A 19,084-nucleotide genomic window follows, 5' to 3' on the forward strand; every position below is an offset into this window, starting at 1 on the left:
CCGCAACGGGAGATCCCGAGGAAAAGGAAGGCCGGGTTACCGCAAAAAAAAAAAAAAATGTCACAGCATTTGCAGATACCCTGCACTCATCTTGTATACTTTGTCATCTCTAGATGACTTATGATACCTGATACAATGTATGCTATGTAAATAGCTTTAATACAATTCAAGTGCTACGTAAACTGTTGCCAGTGCATGGCAATTTCAAGTTTTGCTTTTGGGAACTTTCCAGAAATGGCTGCATCTGCCCAGCGAAGCCGGCAGCCTTTAGAGGCATGTTTTCCCAATCCTGATTTCTTTTCTTTTCTTTTTTTTAAATTTTCTTGGCTGTGCCATGCGGCATGTAGGATCTTAGCTTCCCGACCAGGGATTGAACCTGCGCCCCTTGCATTGGAAGCGCGGAGTCTTAACCGCTGGACAGCCAGGGAAGTCCCTCCCAATCCTGATTTCTGATATCTCGCCTTACTTGGTTGTAATATAATTAGATCAGGTGGCCTGAGAGCACAAGTATCACCATTTACAAAAAGTAATTTGTTTTAAAATAATTTCAAACCTATAGGCGTTTCAAGAAGAGTGCAGAGACTTGCCATTTGGTCAATTGATTTTTTGTTTTGGTTTTTGTATTTTTTTGGCTGCATGGCTTGTGGGATCTTAGTTCCCTGACCAGAGATCGAACCTGTGCCCCCTGCAGTAGAAGCTCGGAGTCCTAACCACTGGACCGCCAGGGAAGTCCCAGCTGTATGGTCAATTGTTAATGTTTCATTTATGCCCTCCTCCTCCTCTCAATATACTCATCACTATTCTTTTTTTCTTTTTTAAAACTCAACTTTAGCTATGCTATCTTGCCTCATAATAAGGATGTTAATAATGCTAAAAATTACTATTATTTTTATTACTAATCAATTTTCATGAATAATATTTGCTAACATTTAAATATCCACAGTCTCAAAGCATAACTGAGACAATTTTCAAAAGTTTCCTTGGCGCAGAAAACGTATTTGGTTTATATATTAATACTGGTCTTAATTGTGTAAAAGAGCGCAAACGTTTACCTAAATACAGGTATTTCCTCATAAACAGAAATTCTCATTATATTCATCTCACCCAAATCAGAAACATGGTATATATCAACTTCTTTTTAGTCTACTGTCCTATTATTTTTATACGCAGAACCCTTTTAAAAACCAACATTTACACAACACATACCAAACATGACACTAAATGTATTTTAAGATATGAAGAGTAATGCATTTTAGCAAAGCTCTGAACATTGAAATTAGTGGTTGAAATTAATATTGAAAATATTGCAAAGAGGATGAAATTTTCATTACATTCTCGTACTCTTTGGGAACGCTCATTTAGTTTGATATGCTGGATCTCCAATTTTAACCACACACACACTTCTTTAGCTGATTTGCTTTTCTGACCATGGAAGAACAGCACATTCTTTCCTTTCCTTCTGGGTAATGCTATCAAGCATCGGAGGAGAGATATCCTCTCTTGGACAAATGAAGCAGATGAGGCTATAGGCATAACGGTTAACCAGGCTCTACGGTAAAATAGTCTTGAGCTCATTTCTTACTAATTTAGGCACATTACTTAACTGTGTTAAGACTTAGTGTCCTTACCTCTAAAATGGGGACAATAATCTTGCATCAGAGAGTTGTTATAAAAATTAAATCAATCAGTATTATCCTATATAAAGTTCTTAGCACAAACTGAGAAATACATATATATTTAGCTTAAGTATTTTTGTTATTGTTAGTCTTGAAATATGAACGAAAACAGGCAAGGAGGAAAAATAAACATGTGAGGTGATTAAGAGGCTGTAATAGGAGTGGATAATTTGCGCTTAATACTGGTTGGAACCTAGCTTAGGAAAGTTTGTCTAAGGCATATTATAAAGGGTTTCAAAATAGAGCAGTTTTTGTTCTTCTTTATTATTATTTATTGACCACCCCGTATGCAAATGGACAGTTTGCAACTTGATTTGATATATAGAACTTTGCATGCAGGAAAACGCACACCTTTCAAATATCCAGGGAAGCTTCATGAAAATGGATCAAAGGAAACAAAGAAAAGAAATTCCGCAAAGTAGAAAAGAGGCAAAAAATGAATCACGTTAGGAACACGTGTTATCCTTTTTTTAATCTAAATTTTTGAAGTCTGACTTTTTCTATTTTATTGTTTGTAATTAAATTTTAATTACCATTATTTGTTTTAAAATTTATTTATTTAAAAATTTGTTTAATTTCTATTTATTTTAAATTTAGATTAAAATAAATATTTATTTTTTAATTTATTATTTAATTTAAAATTTAGTTAATTTCTGCTTTTATCTTCATTGACTCCTACTTTCTAATTTCTGAAGGTTAATTTTGCTCTTCTTTTATAATATCGTGAGTATATTTATTTAGCTTATGTTTAGTCTTCCTCATTTTGTTTTTCTTCCTTGTTTTAAAGTAAATTCATTCATAGTGTCAGTTTTCTTCTGGACACCTTAAATTTGAGAGGTAGTACTTTTATTTCATTTTTTTCAAAATAGGCATCAATTTTAATTTATATTTTTCCTTCTTTTTTTTTGGCTAAGCGTCCTAGGGGGTGTTATAAAATTTTTTAAATTGGCTTTTGTTTGTTTGCTTTTGTCATCATTTGAAATTAGCATCTAGTTTCACTGAATTTGGGTCAGAAAATACACGTTTTATTTTGGAATTTTTTTTTGAAATTTGTAGAGTTTTTTTTCTTTTTTAAAAAGTTTCATTTAGGACTTCCCTGGTGGCGAAGTGGATAAGAATCCGCCTGCCGATGTAGGGAACACGGGTTCGATCCCTGATCCGGGAAGATCCCACATGCCGTGGAGCAACTAAGCCCGTGCACCACAACTACTGAGCCTGCGCTCTAGAGCCCGCGAGCCACAACTACTGAAGCCCGTGCGCCTAGAGCCTGTGCTCTGCAACAAGAGAAGCCACCGCAATGAGAAACCTGCACACTGCAGTGAAGAGTAGCCCCCACTCGCTGCAACTAGAGAAAGCCGATGCACGGCAACGGAGACCCAACGCAGCCAAAAATAAATAAAATTAAATCTTAAAATAAATAAATAAATAATTTGATTTAATGAAACTAAAAAAACAACACCCATTTCTCCCACTCCTCCACACCAATGCCTCTGGTAACCACCTATCTCTTCTCTGTATCTATTAGCTTGAAAATACATGTATATATTAGATTCCTCATATAAGAGAGATCATACGGTATTTGTTTTCCTCTCTCTGACTTGTTTCACTTAATACCCTTGAGGTCTATCCATGCTGTCACAAGTGACGTGATTTCGTTCTTTTTTATAACTGAATAATATTCCATTGTAAATATGTACTACGATTTTTAAAATTCATTCATCCATTGATGGATACTTAGATTGTTTTCATATCTTGGCTACCGTAAATAAAGCTGCAATGAACATAAGGGTGCATACATCTTTTCAACTTAGTGGGTTTTTTTCTTGGAATAAATACCCAGAAGCAGAAGTGGAATTTGGGAGCTGGACCACCTGCCTGCCTGACCCTGAGGACACCATCACTGGTGGCAGGTGGCACACCGATTGTCTCTGGTAGAGGGTGGCAGTGCAATTGTTAAGTGAACCATCTGTGCTTTGTCTATAGATCGATTTCCAAATCTGAAAATCAATGAACAATGTTTTATTGGATTTCTGTGAATATTTTTTAATATGCAGCTAGTGATCAATACAATTACTGGTTACATTTTTTTCTTACACTTTTGCTTTCTCCTGCAGTTTCTGATTGCTTTCATTGCACCATTTGAAGAAATATACGGTCAATTTTTTCCACCTCTTCATTCAGTCAACTATTCTACTGAAATTCCCCCTTTAATTCTGGAGATTTCCATCCCCAGAACCCTCTATCTGCCCACTTCAATTTGCATGAGCTGCAGATCCAGTCTTGCTGTACAGTTGTCACCATGAGGCTTCCCTTTTCTGCTTTCCTCTGTTAAACCCCTTGCTTTCTGGATTCCATGTTTAAAACCTTTCTTGGGAATTCCCTGGCCATCCAGTGGTTAGGACTTGGCCCTTTCACTGCCATGGGCCTGGGTTCAATCCCTGGTGGGGAAACTAAGATCCCACAAGTCATGCAGTGCAGCCAACAAAACAAAACAAACAAAACCAAAACCTTTCTTAGTTTATGCCGTGATTTTGTGGAGACACTTTCTTAGAAGAGTTGCAAAGGGGAAATTTTTATGAGTCTGAAAACTGTCTCTATTCTCTCCTTCCATTTGGTTGAATCATCTTCAACCAAATGGAAGGATGATTTGGCCAAACATAGAATTTTGAGTTGAAAATAGTTTTTTTCATCAGGAATTAAAAGACATTGCTCCGTTGTCTGCTTGAGATGGATTCTGATTCAATATCCACTCAACAAACATTCCAGGTGCTGCTCTAGGCATTGGAGATACAATGCTGAATAAGACAAAGACCCTACTCTCAGGGAGGAGATGGAAAATAAAAACAAAAACAAGAAAAAAGACTTGGTAATGGTAAGTGCTATGAAGAATTTAAATAAGGCTAAGGGTATAAATGCTCACTGGGAATGTTATTTTAGATATGATGGGCAGGGATGCCTTCTTGGAGAAGGTGACATTTGAGATGAGACTTGAATTGTGAGAACTAATGAGTCACGCAGAGATGCAGGGAAATCGTATTCTAGTCAGAGCCAATGGCAAAGGAAAGACTTCAAGGATAAAATGAGTCTGGCACATGTAGCTGGAGTATGGTACACAAGGGAGAAAATGCTGGAAAACGAGTTTGGTTCTGATTCTCATTACTTTGTAAGTGACCTATTTTGTTTTATTTCTAGAAGCATTCAGGATTGGTGGTGACTTGAGGATGGCCAGGAATTCTTTGATATTCCTCCCACTGAAGTAGGAGATCTGTGTCTCCTCCTCTTTAATCTGGGCTCTGTGACTCTCTGACCAATAAAATATAGCAGAAGTGACCCTGTGCCTGTTTCTGGATTCAGGCCTTAAGAGACTGGCAGCTTCTACTTCCTGTCTATTGGAACATTCACTCTTGGAATCCATCTGCCATGCTGTAAGGAAGCTCGAAACATGTGAAGAAGCCATATGTAGGCCACTGATGTGCTCCCAGCCAAAGCCTGTGTGACCTGCCAGCCATGGGAGTGAGCATTTTGAATACCCAGCCCCACTGAGCCTTCGGATAACTCTCGTTCTACCTGTTGTCTGACTGCAGCCACACAAGAGCCTTCCCCCAACATGAAGACGGGCTAGCTGAGCCCAGCCAACCCACAGGACTGTGCGAGATATTTTTAGTTATTGTACCAGGCACCTACTGGGCCCTTTCAATCTGGAGATTCACCTCCTTTTGCTTTGGGAAATGTTCTTCTATTACTTCTTTTTGATACTTTCTTTCTTCCACTTTTTTGTTCCATGCCTGGATCTCCTGTTAATCAGGGGTGAGACTTCATCAATTGATTCTCTAAGCCTCTGATATGCTTTCATATTTTAAACCTTTCTTTAATTCTATTTTCTTAGATTTTTGTAAAGCTTACCTTCAACCTTCTATTGTTGTTGTTGTTGTTTTTTCCAGAATACATGGGAGGTTTGGTTTTGGGTTTTGATTTTGCTTTTGTCTAGTTGATAGGCATCAGGAGAGGGGTGGGATGGGGTGGAAGAGTCAGCTTCACTTACACCTATTTTTTATTTTCAGCCCCAGTTCTGCTCCCTCCAACGTTCCTGGTGTTTCAGAGCCTCTCCTGGGTCTGCAGGGTCTTGTTGGGCGAAAGCCCCATGCCCCCTCTCACCCCAGCTCTAGGCTGCTCAGCCCTGATTCCTCCAGGATCAGACCTCCATCCACTTCCTGTTATCCACAAACGTGGAGCCATCTCTCGTCCGCTGATGTGCCGGCCAGTTTGCTTCGTTATTGTCTCAACAAACTTGAAAACAAAAAACGTTCCTTTGTGATCACTTTAATGAAGTCTCTTGAAGCAAGGAGTTAAATTTGCGTGTTCTGTTTGCTTCCTTAGCAGGAGTTTCTTTTTCGCTGCGTAAGGAGATGATGAACCTTAAACATTATCTTTTTATTTTCATAAATCCACCTGTTTACTGTCATAATAAACATTACTTTGAATTTATTTTCCTTCCAGAATTTTTAAATAATCAGCAGCTCTAAGCATTGCCTGGGAAATGTTTTGTTTTCTTTGCGTTCTCTGCCATATGCTAGTAATTTTCATCAAGTCCGCATTTACATGGATTTGAATTGGGCAAATAAGTGATAGGAAATAAAAATATTATAAAACCTTACTTTATAAGAAAAATTTGAAATATGTCAAATATCCTCAAGTTAAAATTTTTTTTTGCTTCTTTCTGATTAAGTAAGTAGTTTTAGGTCAAGAATCATTTCAAAGCTGACGGGACAAATGGTAAAAACTGCACTGTCCCCATTGCCACATGGTGGCGCCACTTCCACTGGTAAGCAGACAAGTCTGCAGTTTTTCATCAGGATTGTGGGAACCACACTGTTCACAGGCATTGGAACTTTGGCCTGTGATTTTAGTGTAATCAAAAGCCTTTTTTATATTTCAAGGCAATTTCGCCCAAGCATGATACCTTGGTACAAATGTGAAGACTAAAAAATTGCTTCTGGATTAATAAACTGGGAACAGAACTTAGATGTGATAGGAAACCATGCAGGAGGCCAAAACAGCCCACGATGACAGGCCGGGAGGTTTGTTTAGAAGAAGGCATCCCGTACAATAATGGGAGGTGATGCTGAGAAAATTAAAAATAGTACTAAGATGAACATTAACCGCAAGAACTGTAGATCCAGGCCCTCTGAAACTATGCCCTTTACTTTTATGCTTGTTCTTATGGGAAAATTTGACAAATTATTTGAGTGTTGAATTACACAAGAACTTCAGGAAAACATTATAAAATGTGATCACCCTGAACCATTCTATTCCTGAGTAAGGGTTTTCCGCTTTTAGAGGGTTTTTATATATATCGTCTTATTTGTGCCACGCTGGGCCTGTGGAGAAGGTGGGGTGTGGGACCGTTTTATACCTAATAAAATCGAGGCATGTGGCATTTGGACAATTGACCCAAGCCCTGGCTAGAAAGAAGATGAATCAGGACTAAACATCCAGGCTTCAGACCCCTTATTCAAAACTCACTCAGGTCCTTTGCTATTACCGGATTTTATCTATCGCAGAACTCTGCCTTCTTAAAGAATATCCTTCCCAATCCGATCAAAATATTTAAATATGTGAAAAGTAGGAGTTATGGTCAATTGAATTCACTGCTCTGAATAGTAGAATAATTTTGAAAATTAAATATTGCTAATGAAAATTAGATCACCTTTCAAATTTTCTTTGCAAAATTACTATTTACATGAGATAAAATTCCTAGACGAGAAAAGGAAATACGTGAGAAGACAATCTTCCTCTTTCCCTCCCCCACCCCGCCCAGAGTCTCCACCCCTCCCTGGTCCAGACCTCCCTGGAGGCAAGCACTGTCACTAGTTTCTCCTGCGAATTTCCAAAAAGAGTCATTAATTCGTATATCATAATATAGTATAGTATGATTTTCTCAGGACATAGAATTTATATACTATACATAATGTATACACATGCAAATTTATACCCTTCTTTTTTTTTTAACACAAATGGTAGCATATTAGACACACTGTTCTGCACCTTAATTTTTTTCACTTAATGATGTATCTTGGTTAGTTTTCAGTGCTGGTACTTAAAGAGCTCCCCATCCTTTCTAAGAGTTGCTTAGTTGTCCATTGTATGGTTGCACGTTTAATTCATTAAATACTGATGGATTTTTTAGGTAGCTTTGCCATTTAGAGTTGGCTTAACAGTCTTTGCTCATTTCCCCTTTCCCGAGGGAGCATACTGACATTTTCAAAAAAGACAACTTGATTTTATCAGGTCGGTAGAAGCTGATGATGACCCGTCCCCATTTACCAAAAGCACTTCTAATTTTATAGCTTTTTTCTTTTTTTTTTTTAAGGCTGCTTTGTTTTGAAAAGTAGCCAAAATATAGAACTGCCCCAAGTAAATTAAACTGCAGCCCGAGGCACTAGAGTCTGGCTTCAGATCCCAGATAAACGTAGAAAATCAGAGAGCTGCGGGTTCCCGGTACCTGCAAGCTTTCTGCCCCTTGTTGTCCTCCCTCTGGGCTGCAGAGGCTTCTGGAAAGCTGCCGCCTGGCCTGGGTCAGATTGCTTACACACTGCTCCCTCCCAGGCCAGCGTTCCCAACCTTAAGCCAATGCACATTTATAGAACACTTTCATGTGATCCTGGGAAGACAGACCGCGGGTGGAGGGCAGTGCTGAAAAGTCGTCACATCAGGAAGAGAGGGCCTTTCCCCCTTCTCTGCCCCTCATGCTAAGAGGATACTAGGTAAGTAAGCCTCAGATTGGTGGCTTTATTCCTTTGAGCAACGTGTACTTTAAACTGGTTTGGCTACGGAGATTAGAGGGATAAATGCATTTCTTTCTTTCTTTTTTACCTTATAAAGGGAAATTGAAGGCCCATCCGTGCTCTTTCTTTCCCCCCTTCTGATTGTCTCCTAAGCCACATAAACTGTATTTTTCCTTTCCAATAAGTTACTGGTTGCTTTTGGTAGGATAAGTCCCCATTAATCTAGACCTTCGTCTCTTCCCTTGTAAAATAAGTTTGGGGCTAGGTGGTTACTGAAATTTCTTCTGGCTTCTGTGATGATTCTGCCCATGGCAAACTGGACTTTCAAGTATTTATGAGTCTGGAACGACGATTTAAGACAGCCCTAAGGGCCTAAGGCAAGACTTTACGGCAAAAAGTTATTTTAAAACTGGCGATGCTGTTGATTTTGACATGTTTGCACAGTGTTTCTCTAGACTCACACAAGTACCTTTTCAGACCTCTTTCTGATGTCGTGGTTGCCAGCCTAAGCTGCCATGTGATCTCGACAAAAAACTGAGTGTTTCTGAGTTTGACTTGGTGTCGGTTATAACCGAATCTTCAGATCACACTGAAGTAAGGCAGTGAGCTAAGCCTCGTGAGAGAATCCAGCAGTGCAGTTAAACACAGTGGAGTGTGAGTGTAAGTGAGTGTGTGTGTGTGTGTGTGTGTGTCCCATTTCACAGCATGTTCCGTGCAACAGAAATGCATAGACTGAAATTCTTTACACCACATATAGTCTAGTGTGTAATCGCTGTGTTTGTGGGTACGGCGAGGGCAAAGCTCCTCCCGGTTTTAGCTGCTGCTCCCATACTGGCCCACCGTCCCTTCCAGTGGATACCTGTGGCTCCCTGGGGTTTTCCCTGCTCTCACGTCCAGCTGACAGCGCCCTGCTGCTTCCCTCTGCTTCTTCCTGCACAGACGTCGAAAGCAGGTGGGTCTTGCTGGTGGTTGAGGTTCAGGGGAAACCTTATTATCCAGTTTTGTCGTGAGTGTCCATAGGTTTTCAGTTTTTCTAGCCACTTGCTCTGTTTATAGGAGGGGATTTGGGAAGATCTTAAAACTCTGCCGCCGCCATCTTCCCAGAATTCTACTTGGCAGGTTTTTAATTGCAATCAGGGAGACCAGCTGGCTTCTGCAGGACCTCTAACCGGTAGTGATGAGGGTCTGGCCTGGAAGCCAAGGGAATGCGGAGGAAGGGGACAAGGAAAGAGACAGCAGGAAGAAAGAACCCAGAGGGCTTGGTGAGTGTATATTGGGGAGACAAGAGGAATGAGGCAGAGGGGAAAATAAAAGATAATCATCCATTCCTCCAATTCATTCAGCAAACATTTAAGTGATCCCCATGTACCAGACCCTAGGAATGGCGGAGGGAAGAGTTGTACACCCCAGTCACATAATCCAGGCCCTCATGGAGCCTCTGAGCTAGAGGGGAGGCAGAGACTAAGCAAGCAATCACCATGCGGTGTAGAATTACCACGAGGGTCCCAGGGGATGCGGCTGAAAGAACACGATGCTCCCAGTGGAAATGGGAAAGTCAAGAGAGGGGTTGGCTTGAAGGAGAAAGATATCAAATGTGCATTTTAAGAGTCTGAGTGACTGTGCGTCATCCAAGTAGAGATATCCATCAGAGAGTTAAAAATGCGGCGGGGATAGGAGGGAGAAGTCCGGGCTGGCGTCTAGATTTGGAGCCTTCTGCCTGGGCTCAATGGAGGAAGCTATGGGAACCCATAGAATCTTCCTAGGGGAAGACCAGGCCGGAAGACCAAATCCCGAATCTCATGAAATGCCTTTACAAAGAGGGAAAGAGGCGCACTGGAGAAGTAAAAAGAGAACGAGATTTTGCAGCACCTTTTAGAAGAGTCCGAAGTGGAGAGAGTTCGTGAGGAGGGTGGGGTGACAGTGTCAGGTGCTGTGGAAATGCTGGAGGATGAGGACTGCGAAGAGGCCAGAGTGTAAAGGTCATGGGAGACTTTTTTTTTTTTTTTTTTTGCGGTACGCGGGCCTCCCTCCGCTGCGGCCTCCCCCGTTGCGGAGCACAGGCTCCGGACGCGCGGGCCCAGCGGCCATGGCTCACGGGCCCAGCCGCTCCGCGGCATGTGGGATCCTCCCAGACCGGGGCGCGAACCCGGTTCCCCTGCATCGGCAGGCGGACGCGCAACCACCGCACCACCAGGGAAGCCCAATGGGAGACTTTTGAGTGTGGTTTCAATCAGGGAACGCTTGGTTGCGAGAAACAGAAGCTCATTCAAAAAGAGAAGGGGGGATTAGTTGAGAAGACATAGCTCCAGGTTGTAGAAACTCTTTTCACCCCTACTTCTCAGCTACCACCTGCTTCATTTTGGTCTGAGGGTGGACCAGTCTCTGCTGGGCTCCCAGGGCCCCTCCTCCCTCAGGTCAGCACACACAGGCTCTGGGGGGGGGTCTCTGGCACTGATCTAAGCCCCCATTCTTCATTACCTCCTGGCTTGTGGCTTCCCTCGTTGACTTCAAAGCCCCTATCAAATAGCAAGAGAGAAAATCTGATTGGCCCAGCTTAAGCCAGAACCAAGCGCTAGTCCAATTAACAGGGCCTGGGAGGTGAGTTGGTGTGGTGGACCAAGACTGCTCAGCCAGTGGAGGGTGGGAAGGAGGGGAGAATGATGGAAGAGTAGTTTTCACAGCAAAGGACAAAGGACAAAGGTAGGCCCTCGAAAGTTGCCTGCTTAAGTGTGTGATTTCACAGGAGTAGAGAAGTGAGAGCTGGGTGGCTGTGATGAGTGCTGCCACCTGCAGGCAAGGATGTGGATTTAATGGGCCAAGGCATGCTGGGAGTGGCTCCAGGACAAATGCAATTGACCAGATTGTGGAGTATTGGCCAGCAGAAAACCAAACTCATTATAATGCTCACCCTGGTCCAATGCTCTGATTCTTGAGGAGATCACAAGCCCAGGTGAGATCTGTCCATCTCAGCGCAAGAGGTGCCATGCCAACACCAAAGGCAGGGCGTGGGGACCAAGACTCCATGTGGTGAAACAACAAAGGAGCAGCCAGACACTGACCAGGAAACTAACACAGGAAGATGACACTCTGTGGGCTTGTCTGCACCCTTTGAGGGTCACTGAACAACCCACGACCCTTGTCCTAGGGCTCTTAATTCAGCTGTGTTCAGAAGAGGTGGATATCAGTGTGTTTTTATAATCCTAGCTTGGTAGGCAAGTTTGTGCATGTGTTTCAGTCTTGGGAAATGCCCCTGTACAGCAGGGGCAACTCAGGATAGTTACCACTTTGCCAGCGTTTCCTAAATGTCAATGAAGATGTTTAAAATTGACACAGTGGAGAGAGTCTCTGGGATGAGTGGGTGCTCTGAGTTTGTGACCTAAAAAGGGGAAATTCTGCTCCACACTCAAGCCAGGGAACAGCCTTGGCTGAGCTCTGTGCCAGAAGTGGTGCCAAAGAATTATAAAGAGATGAAACCCAGCAGCGCAGGCTGATGTTGTTCTAGGAAAGAGAGCTAACTTTCTGTAGTCAAGCTGCTTCCATCTGTATAAAGTTCCAGAATGACTAAAATTGGTTGTGTCTCAGTGTTCTGGGGCTCCCAGGAAATGTCCAGGCTCTCGCAAGGACCAGCCATCCTCTGAGTAGTTGCCTTTGGTGCTGATCAAATCCTGAGCTGCAAGACTTAGACCATGAAAGATGATTTCATCCTGGTTGTTCTCCTTTCGTGTGAAAAGACTGTGAGGGGTTTGGATGTGGGTGAAGCTAGAGTGATCGTTTATAAGTGGGGCCATGTTTCTCATTTTGAGGAGACATAATTTTGTAAGTGACTCTATGGGTTCAGAAAACATGGCTCTGGGAGTTCCCTGGCTGTCCAGTGGTTAGGACTCCACGCTTTCACTGCCAAGGGCCTGGGTTCGATCCCTGGTCAGGGAACTAAGATCTCACAAGCCGTGTGGAGAGGCCCCCCCCCCCAAAAAAAACAAAATTAAACCAAACCAAAAAAAAAAAAAAACGACAAACAACCCATAGCTCTGTATTCACTTTTGGTCACGCCAAAAACCATTCCTATGACTGTGCTTCTGCTGAAACATACTCAGGTTCAAGTTAGGATCTGACAATGTTATTTTGCATCTCGTATTTCATAGCAAACAGATGAGACAACTCTTGAATCCCATCAGTCACAAGACTATCCTCTTATGTGTTCCAGTTCTTTGAAGAACATTTGGTGAGGTTGTCATTTGCATCACCTGGTGGGAGCGTCACTATTTGGCGTTTGTTGGGTGTGCTTCCGTCTCCCCCAATACCAGCATGCTTTACTGCCCCAGGACTGTCAAAAGATTGAGATGCTTTTGCAAATGCCTCCTTCTCATTTAGCATAAACAAAGAGATTCAGGTGGACTTAGCTTGGTCAACGTGTTTGAGGAAAATGACCCAACTACAGATGTGAACCTTGGAGAAACAACTAGATAGAGAAGGAACAATGCCCATGGGCGATTATTAATACCAGAGCTTCTTGTTCGGGGGGCAGATCCTAGTAGTAGGAAATTTAGGAAGTTTGGCAGATTTATCCTTTGGCAGATGTGTTTATACATGGCAAGGTCAGTCCTCAAGCCCAGGTTCTGGAAGCCAGGTAGTGATCAGATACACAATACTAGGAACCAACCCAACATGGATGGGAGAGAAGGGCTGAACTAGGACTTGGGAAACAACACTAGGACTTAGAGGTCCATTGGAGGCACTGGGTCCACATTTGAAGTTCAACAAGGAAATCTGGTTTGGAAGATGCTAATCAAAAGTAGCCTAAATTACTGGCAGGTCAACTTGATGCATGCTTAGGAAGGGATGACCTGATTCCAAAGCTCACCATGGACAGGGCAGAGATTGGCCCAGCCAGGACTGGCTGGAGAACTGGAGTGGACCCCAGTAACACATGAAGGAGGAAGGATTTCTTTTCCTCCCTCCCACTCTCTCTCCTTCCCTTCCTTCACTTTTTATTATGGACTTTTCAAGCATGCACAAAGAAAAGGAGAATATTATAAGAATCCTCATATACCCATCACTAGTTTCAATAATTATCTACCTCTAGACAATCTTATTTCATTTATTACTCTACTTTCCATTAATGTCTGCCCCTCCCCCAACCGTGATATTGTTTTCAAGCAAATCGTTCCCTCATTTAATCAGTGATATTTATGTATGTACCTCTAAATGATGAGGGCTCTTTTTAATATGTGTATAATGATAACATTATTATCATACCTAAAAAATAAACAATAATTCCTTAATATTAAAAATCCTGTCAGTATTCAAATATCACTGATTTTCTCTTTTTTTTTTTTTTTTTTTTTTTTTGCGGTGCGCGGGCCTCTCACTGTTGTGGCCTCTCTCATTGTGGAGCACAGGTTCCGGATGCGCAGGCTCAGCGGCCACGGCTCACGGGCCCAGCCGCTCTGCGGCATGTGGGATCTTCCCGGACCGGGGCACGAACCCGTGTCCCCTGCATCGGCAGGCAGACTCTCAACCACTGCGCCACCAGGGAAGCCCTGATTGTCTCATTTTTTAAGGTGGTTTGTTTCGATCAGGATCCAAACAAGAACCATACATTTCTTTGGGTTGTTATATCTCTTAAGGCACTTTTCTCTTCCACAACCCCCTGCCCCGGGTTTCCATAGTCCTCCTATATTGTCTGCTATATATGTCCTCCAGAATTTTCCTGTCTTCCACCATTATATCTCTCTATATTTTTTGTCTTGCTTGTAAGCGTTATTTTCAAGTCCTTGTTTGCTACTTCCAACTTCTAGGACATCTATGTGTCTGCTTATATTGATCATTCTCCCTCTTGATTATAAGTCCTGTTTTCCTGCTTCCTCACATACCTAGTTGTCTGTTATTGTGTATTGTAGTGATATCTGTAGGTACTGGATTCTATCCTCTTCCTCTAAATAGTATTGTATTTTCTTCTACAGGCAGTTAAATTACTGGGAGATTGCCTTGATCATGTGGAGGCTTAGTTTTCGACCTTGTTAGGGTAGGTCTATTTTGATTTAGCCCTTATTCCTAGAGCATAATCCTTAGTCCTGAAATATAGCCCTTATTCTCAAGGTGTGGTTCTTCCAGGGTTTCAAAGAGAAGCTTGAGTTATTTACCAAGCCCCTCTAAGTCCATGGGACTTGAACTCCAGACTGCCTTCTCTGCACCGGGCAGCTGCTGAACCCACTTCTCAGAGCTTTCAGCTCCCAGCCATTCCTTTTTCTTGAGCCCCTTGGCGCTCACCCGGAGGATGTGCCTTTTAGGACTCAGCCAGAGACTTGAGGGGGATCTGTGTGCAAATTTGGGGGCTCCCCCTCTGTGGCTCCTTCCTTTAAGAGCTTCCCCCCTCAATTCCAGCTTCTCTGGCAGCTCAACCTCCGTTTCTTCAACTCAGCAACAGTGCCGCTTTCTGCTTGAGTTTTGGCCCCCATTTATCAAATAGATTGGGGCGTGCCCCCCTAGAAAAAGCCAGTTAAATATGCTCTTAAGTGTTTTTTAATCTCTGAACATAGAGATTCCTCTCTCTTTCCCGTACTATCTCCCTTTCCCTTGCAGTTATTTGTGGAGGAAATTGGGTCATCTTCCTGTAGAACTTCCCACTCTTCGGGTTTTGCTGACCGCCTCCCTATGGTGACATTTCTCTATTCCCTATATTTCCTGTAAAGCGGTACTTAGCTCCTTAGATGCAGAGGCTTGACCAGATGCTTTTTTATTTTGTCAAGAATACTTCACGGTGCTGACCGCCTCCCTATGACATTTCTCTATTCCCTATATTTCCTGTAAAGCGGTACTTAGCTCCTTAGATGCAGAGGCTTGACCAGATGCTTTTTTATTTTGTCAAGAATACTTCACGGGTGATGCTCTGTACATCCTACAACATCACACCAGGTGGCATTTAATGTCTAGCTGTCTCTTTTTTTTGCTGTGTTCAGATTGATCAATGAGTTCAGATATTCTCATCCTTTATAAAGTTTCCCATCAGCTTTTCACTTAATGCTGTTTGCATCGAAGAATATCGCCTTACATTTATTATTTCATTAAGGTTTGGCAAATGGTGATTTTGTAATTCAATTACTCCTTCTTCATTTATTAATTGTGATTTCTCCATAAAGAAGTTTCTATCATCAACAGTTTGGATATCCTGAAATGCCGTTTGTCTGGAAAGTCAGGTTCTTTGCTTGATTATTTATATTTCTTGATTGCCTAGAATTCTTGAAAGGTGACCAATGAGCTTTGTTTAGGGAAGGAAGAGTATCATTATGAATTCATGGAAATTAACATATTTGATGTGTTTCAACTCATTGCAGTCCTTCTTTTTGATCAGTTCCTGGAAATCCCACTTGTTTGTAGTATGTGATTTTCTGAATGTGGTGCTAGAGTTTGTTTGCTAGTATTTTTAAAAAAAATTTTTGCAACAATATTCATGAGTAATATTGATATGCAGCACTCCTGCAGTGATCCATTTTTTTATCAGGTTTAGGAATCAGTTTATTATTCATAAAAAAAATTAAGAGTTTTTTATTTGCCTTTACAATGCCTTGGAGTAATTTATAGGGCATTGGGACTCTGATCTTTGAAGGTTTGGTAGAATTCCTCTGTGAAATCAACTAGCCTGGTGCTTTTTTGTGCTATTGTTCTTTATAAATTTGTTGTTTTGTATGGAAATTGGTATGTTTACGTTTTCTAACTCTAATGAAGTCAATTCGGTAACCTGAATTTCCCTAGGAAATTATCCATTTCATGCATTTTTTATTTGCAAAGAGATCTGCAAAGCAGTCTCATAATTTTAAAAATTTCTTCTGTTACAATGGTTATTTCCCTCCTGTCATTTTTTGTTTTGTATATTCATGCTTTCTCCCTTTTCTTCTTGATCAAGTTAGCTAGCAATTTTTCTGTTTCATTACTTTCTTAAAACACTATGATTTTCATTTGTTCATTAGATTGTTCATTTTTCTATTCTTTACCTCATTAATTTCTACTTTTGTCTGTATTATTTTCTTCTTTGTACTTTCCTTAGTTTATTTTGCTTTTCCTTTCCTAGTTTTTTGACTTGGAAATTTAATTTGTTATTTCCCTCATTTTATTTTCACTGATAAATATGTTTAGTGCAATGAATTTTCCTCTGACCCCTGCTTTAAATACATCCCTGTTTTCTTACTTAAACTGTCACTCTCTGGTATATCAGGACTCAACCCCCCCGCCCAATAGCCTTTAACGCCCACCTCTTACCTATAGCAATGTGCTTCTTCTAGTTTCCTCTTTCCCTCTCTGTCTTCTTCAATTTTCTAGATGCATTATTTCTACTTTGTTAAATCAAATAACATATGTACATTAGTCTTCCATCCTTGCCCTTCCATCTTGGTTTTAGTCTTAGATGTATATTTACTTTTTTTTTTTTTTTTTTTGGCCATGCTGCGAGGCATGTGTGTTCTTAGTTCCCCAACCGGGATCGAACCTGGGCTCCCTGCAGTGGAAGCACTGCTTCCTAACCACTGGACTGCAGGGAATTCCCTATTTACATAATTTTAAATCCTTATCATCAGTCCTTTTGCTAAAGTTTTCCCAGTCATCACTGGGTTAGATGAAGTATACATCATCTAGGAGATACCCTGGAATGGAATCTGATGGAAATAGAATTCAGTAAGTTATTACATGTTGAAAATCATTTTCCTCTAGCCTTGATATATGAAGAACAGCTTGGCTGAATATAAAATCCTTCATCCACACTGTAGTTCACTGGGTTTTTTAAAATGCTACTCCATTGTTACTTTGCTTTGTGTATTGATTTTTTAAAATATGGTACGAATCTTATTCTTTTGGCATTGTAAGTTATTTGATATTTCTCTCTGGAGGTCATGAGAATTTTATCTTTTATCTTTGAAATCTAATAGTTTTACTAGGATATGTCTTGGAATTGATTGTTCTGGGTAAATTTTCCCAAGTATTTAGTGAGTCCTTTCAGTGTGTAGATTTGGGTTTTTTCCTATTTCTGGAAAGTTTTCTTGGTTAAAATTTCGAAATATTAGCTCTGCTCAATTTTTTTTGTTTTTATATCAAGGACTCCAATAATAGGGATATTATTCCCCCTTTGTCTCCCATTTCCATATTTTCTCTCTGACCCTATTTGCTTCTTTCTTATGTCATTTCTCATTCTCTTCATCGCTTTCCTGATTTTCCTCAATACCCTCTATTAAATTTCTATTTGAATCTCTCCTCTCTTGGGTGCCTTGTGATTTATTTATTTTGGAGGTAATTTAACTGTTTTCTACTTCTTTCCTGAGTCCAACCAACAGTCTTCTCATTTCTCCCTGATTTTTGTTCATTGAATTTTTGAATTTCTGATTCGAGGTGTTTTACATATGCTTGAATGCTTATTTAAGAATATTTAATTCTGTTTAGTGTATTGACTTATAATTTAGTTCTACTTAGCTTTTTGATGGTGTGGGAAAGATTTTCCCCAGGTGATATGTATAAAATGTTGTCTCCTGATTTTTTTTTTTTTTGCAATAGCTCTGTATAGATTTGTTGACCTTCCTCTTGTCCATTTTTATAGCATTGGGATGCTCTGACGTATTTCTGGATTAATAGTGCCCTGTTCTGTCTGTAGAGAGTCCATGTTTGGTGGGATAGGGTGGGGGAGTTTTTGTGAGTCCTCTGATTTTGTGGTTCTCTTTTTCTTGTCAGGCTCTAAATTTTCCCTTTTTCATTCTTTTCCCCATTCAATACCCAGTTGCCATAGAGTGCTTCTCCTGTGGTTTTTGCTTTTTTTTTTTTTTTTTTCCTGCCCCAGAGCAGTGCATTTTGAAGTGCAATGAATCATACCTGTCTCTTTAAATATTCTTTTCCCCATTCAATACCCAGTTGCCATAGAGTGCTTCTCCTGTGGTTTTTGCTTTTTTTTTTTTTTTTTCCTGCCCCAGAGCAGTGCATTTTGAAGTGCAATGAATCATACCTGTCTCTTTAAATGTCCCGTGCTTTGAGGCCCTGCCCCTGTAGTCCAGGCTCTGACCTGCTCAGGCACTTTTTATGGTATTTTCTGATTTAAGCTGGACTTAATCATTCTGACAATAATTTCAGATCAACTTAAGCTTCCTTCTTCTATCTTCTCTACCGTTTTTCTAGTATCGATGAAAACACTAATCAACAGTTAATCTGAGAAAGAAATGGAAAATTTTGTTCCAGTCACACTGAGGATTATAACCTGGGAGACAGTCTCTCAGAGAGCTCTGAGAACTGTTCCGAAGAGGTAAAGGAGGAGGGCAACATATATGTGATTTTGTAGAAGGAGATATGTGCAATCAGGCACACATTTCAGTGGAATTTTGCTGCTAGCCAGAGAAGAAGACATCTTAGTTAATGGTTTTAGTGCTTTTCTAAGTACGGGAGGATGCAAGAATACAGGTTCATAAAAAATTTCTCCTGAAAATATCTAACTCTCTGAAGGCCTGTTCTGTCAGTTTTCCCAGAACACAGAGTGCCTCATCCTGATCTTCGCCCTGACTTCCTTTCAGGGTGTGTTGTACGTAGGTCAGTGACTGAGGTTGTAATGACTTGATTCTTGTCGAACTGGACGGTGGGCAATGTTTCTTATTTTAT

At 41.0% G+C, this 19,084-nt stretch overlaps 1 protein-coding gene across 20 annotated transcripts in view; it reads left to right on the plus strand.

Annotated features, from left to right (window-relative positions):
- Window positions 1-8,343: 8,343 nt before the first annotated feature.
- LOC114484924 (transforming acidic coiled-coil-containing protein 2-like) overlaps window positions 8,344-19,084 on the plus strand; it is an 80,147-nt gene continuing 69,406 nt past the window's right edge. For 7 of the 20 annotated variants that reach the window (XM_055082574.1, XM_028484422.2, XM_028484408.2 and 4 more), the window contains exon 1: window positions 8,344-8,440. The gene's annotated coding sequence lies outside the window, so the exon portion shown is untranslated. The other 13 variants (XM_028484410.2, XM_028484412.2, XM_055082570.1 and 10 more) reach the window with 12 other exon arrangements.

Source organism: Physeter macrocephalus, unplaced genomic scaffold, assembly GCF_002837175.3.
Source record: "Physeter macrocephalus isolate SW-GA unplaced genomic scaffold, ASM283717v5 random_168, whole genome shotgun sequence".
Lineage (NCBI taxonomy): Eukaryota > Metazoa > Chordata > Mammalia > Artiodactyla > Physeteridae > Physeter > Physeter macrocephalus.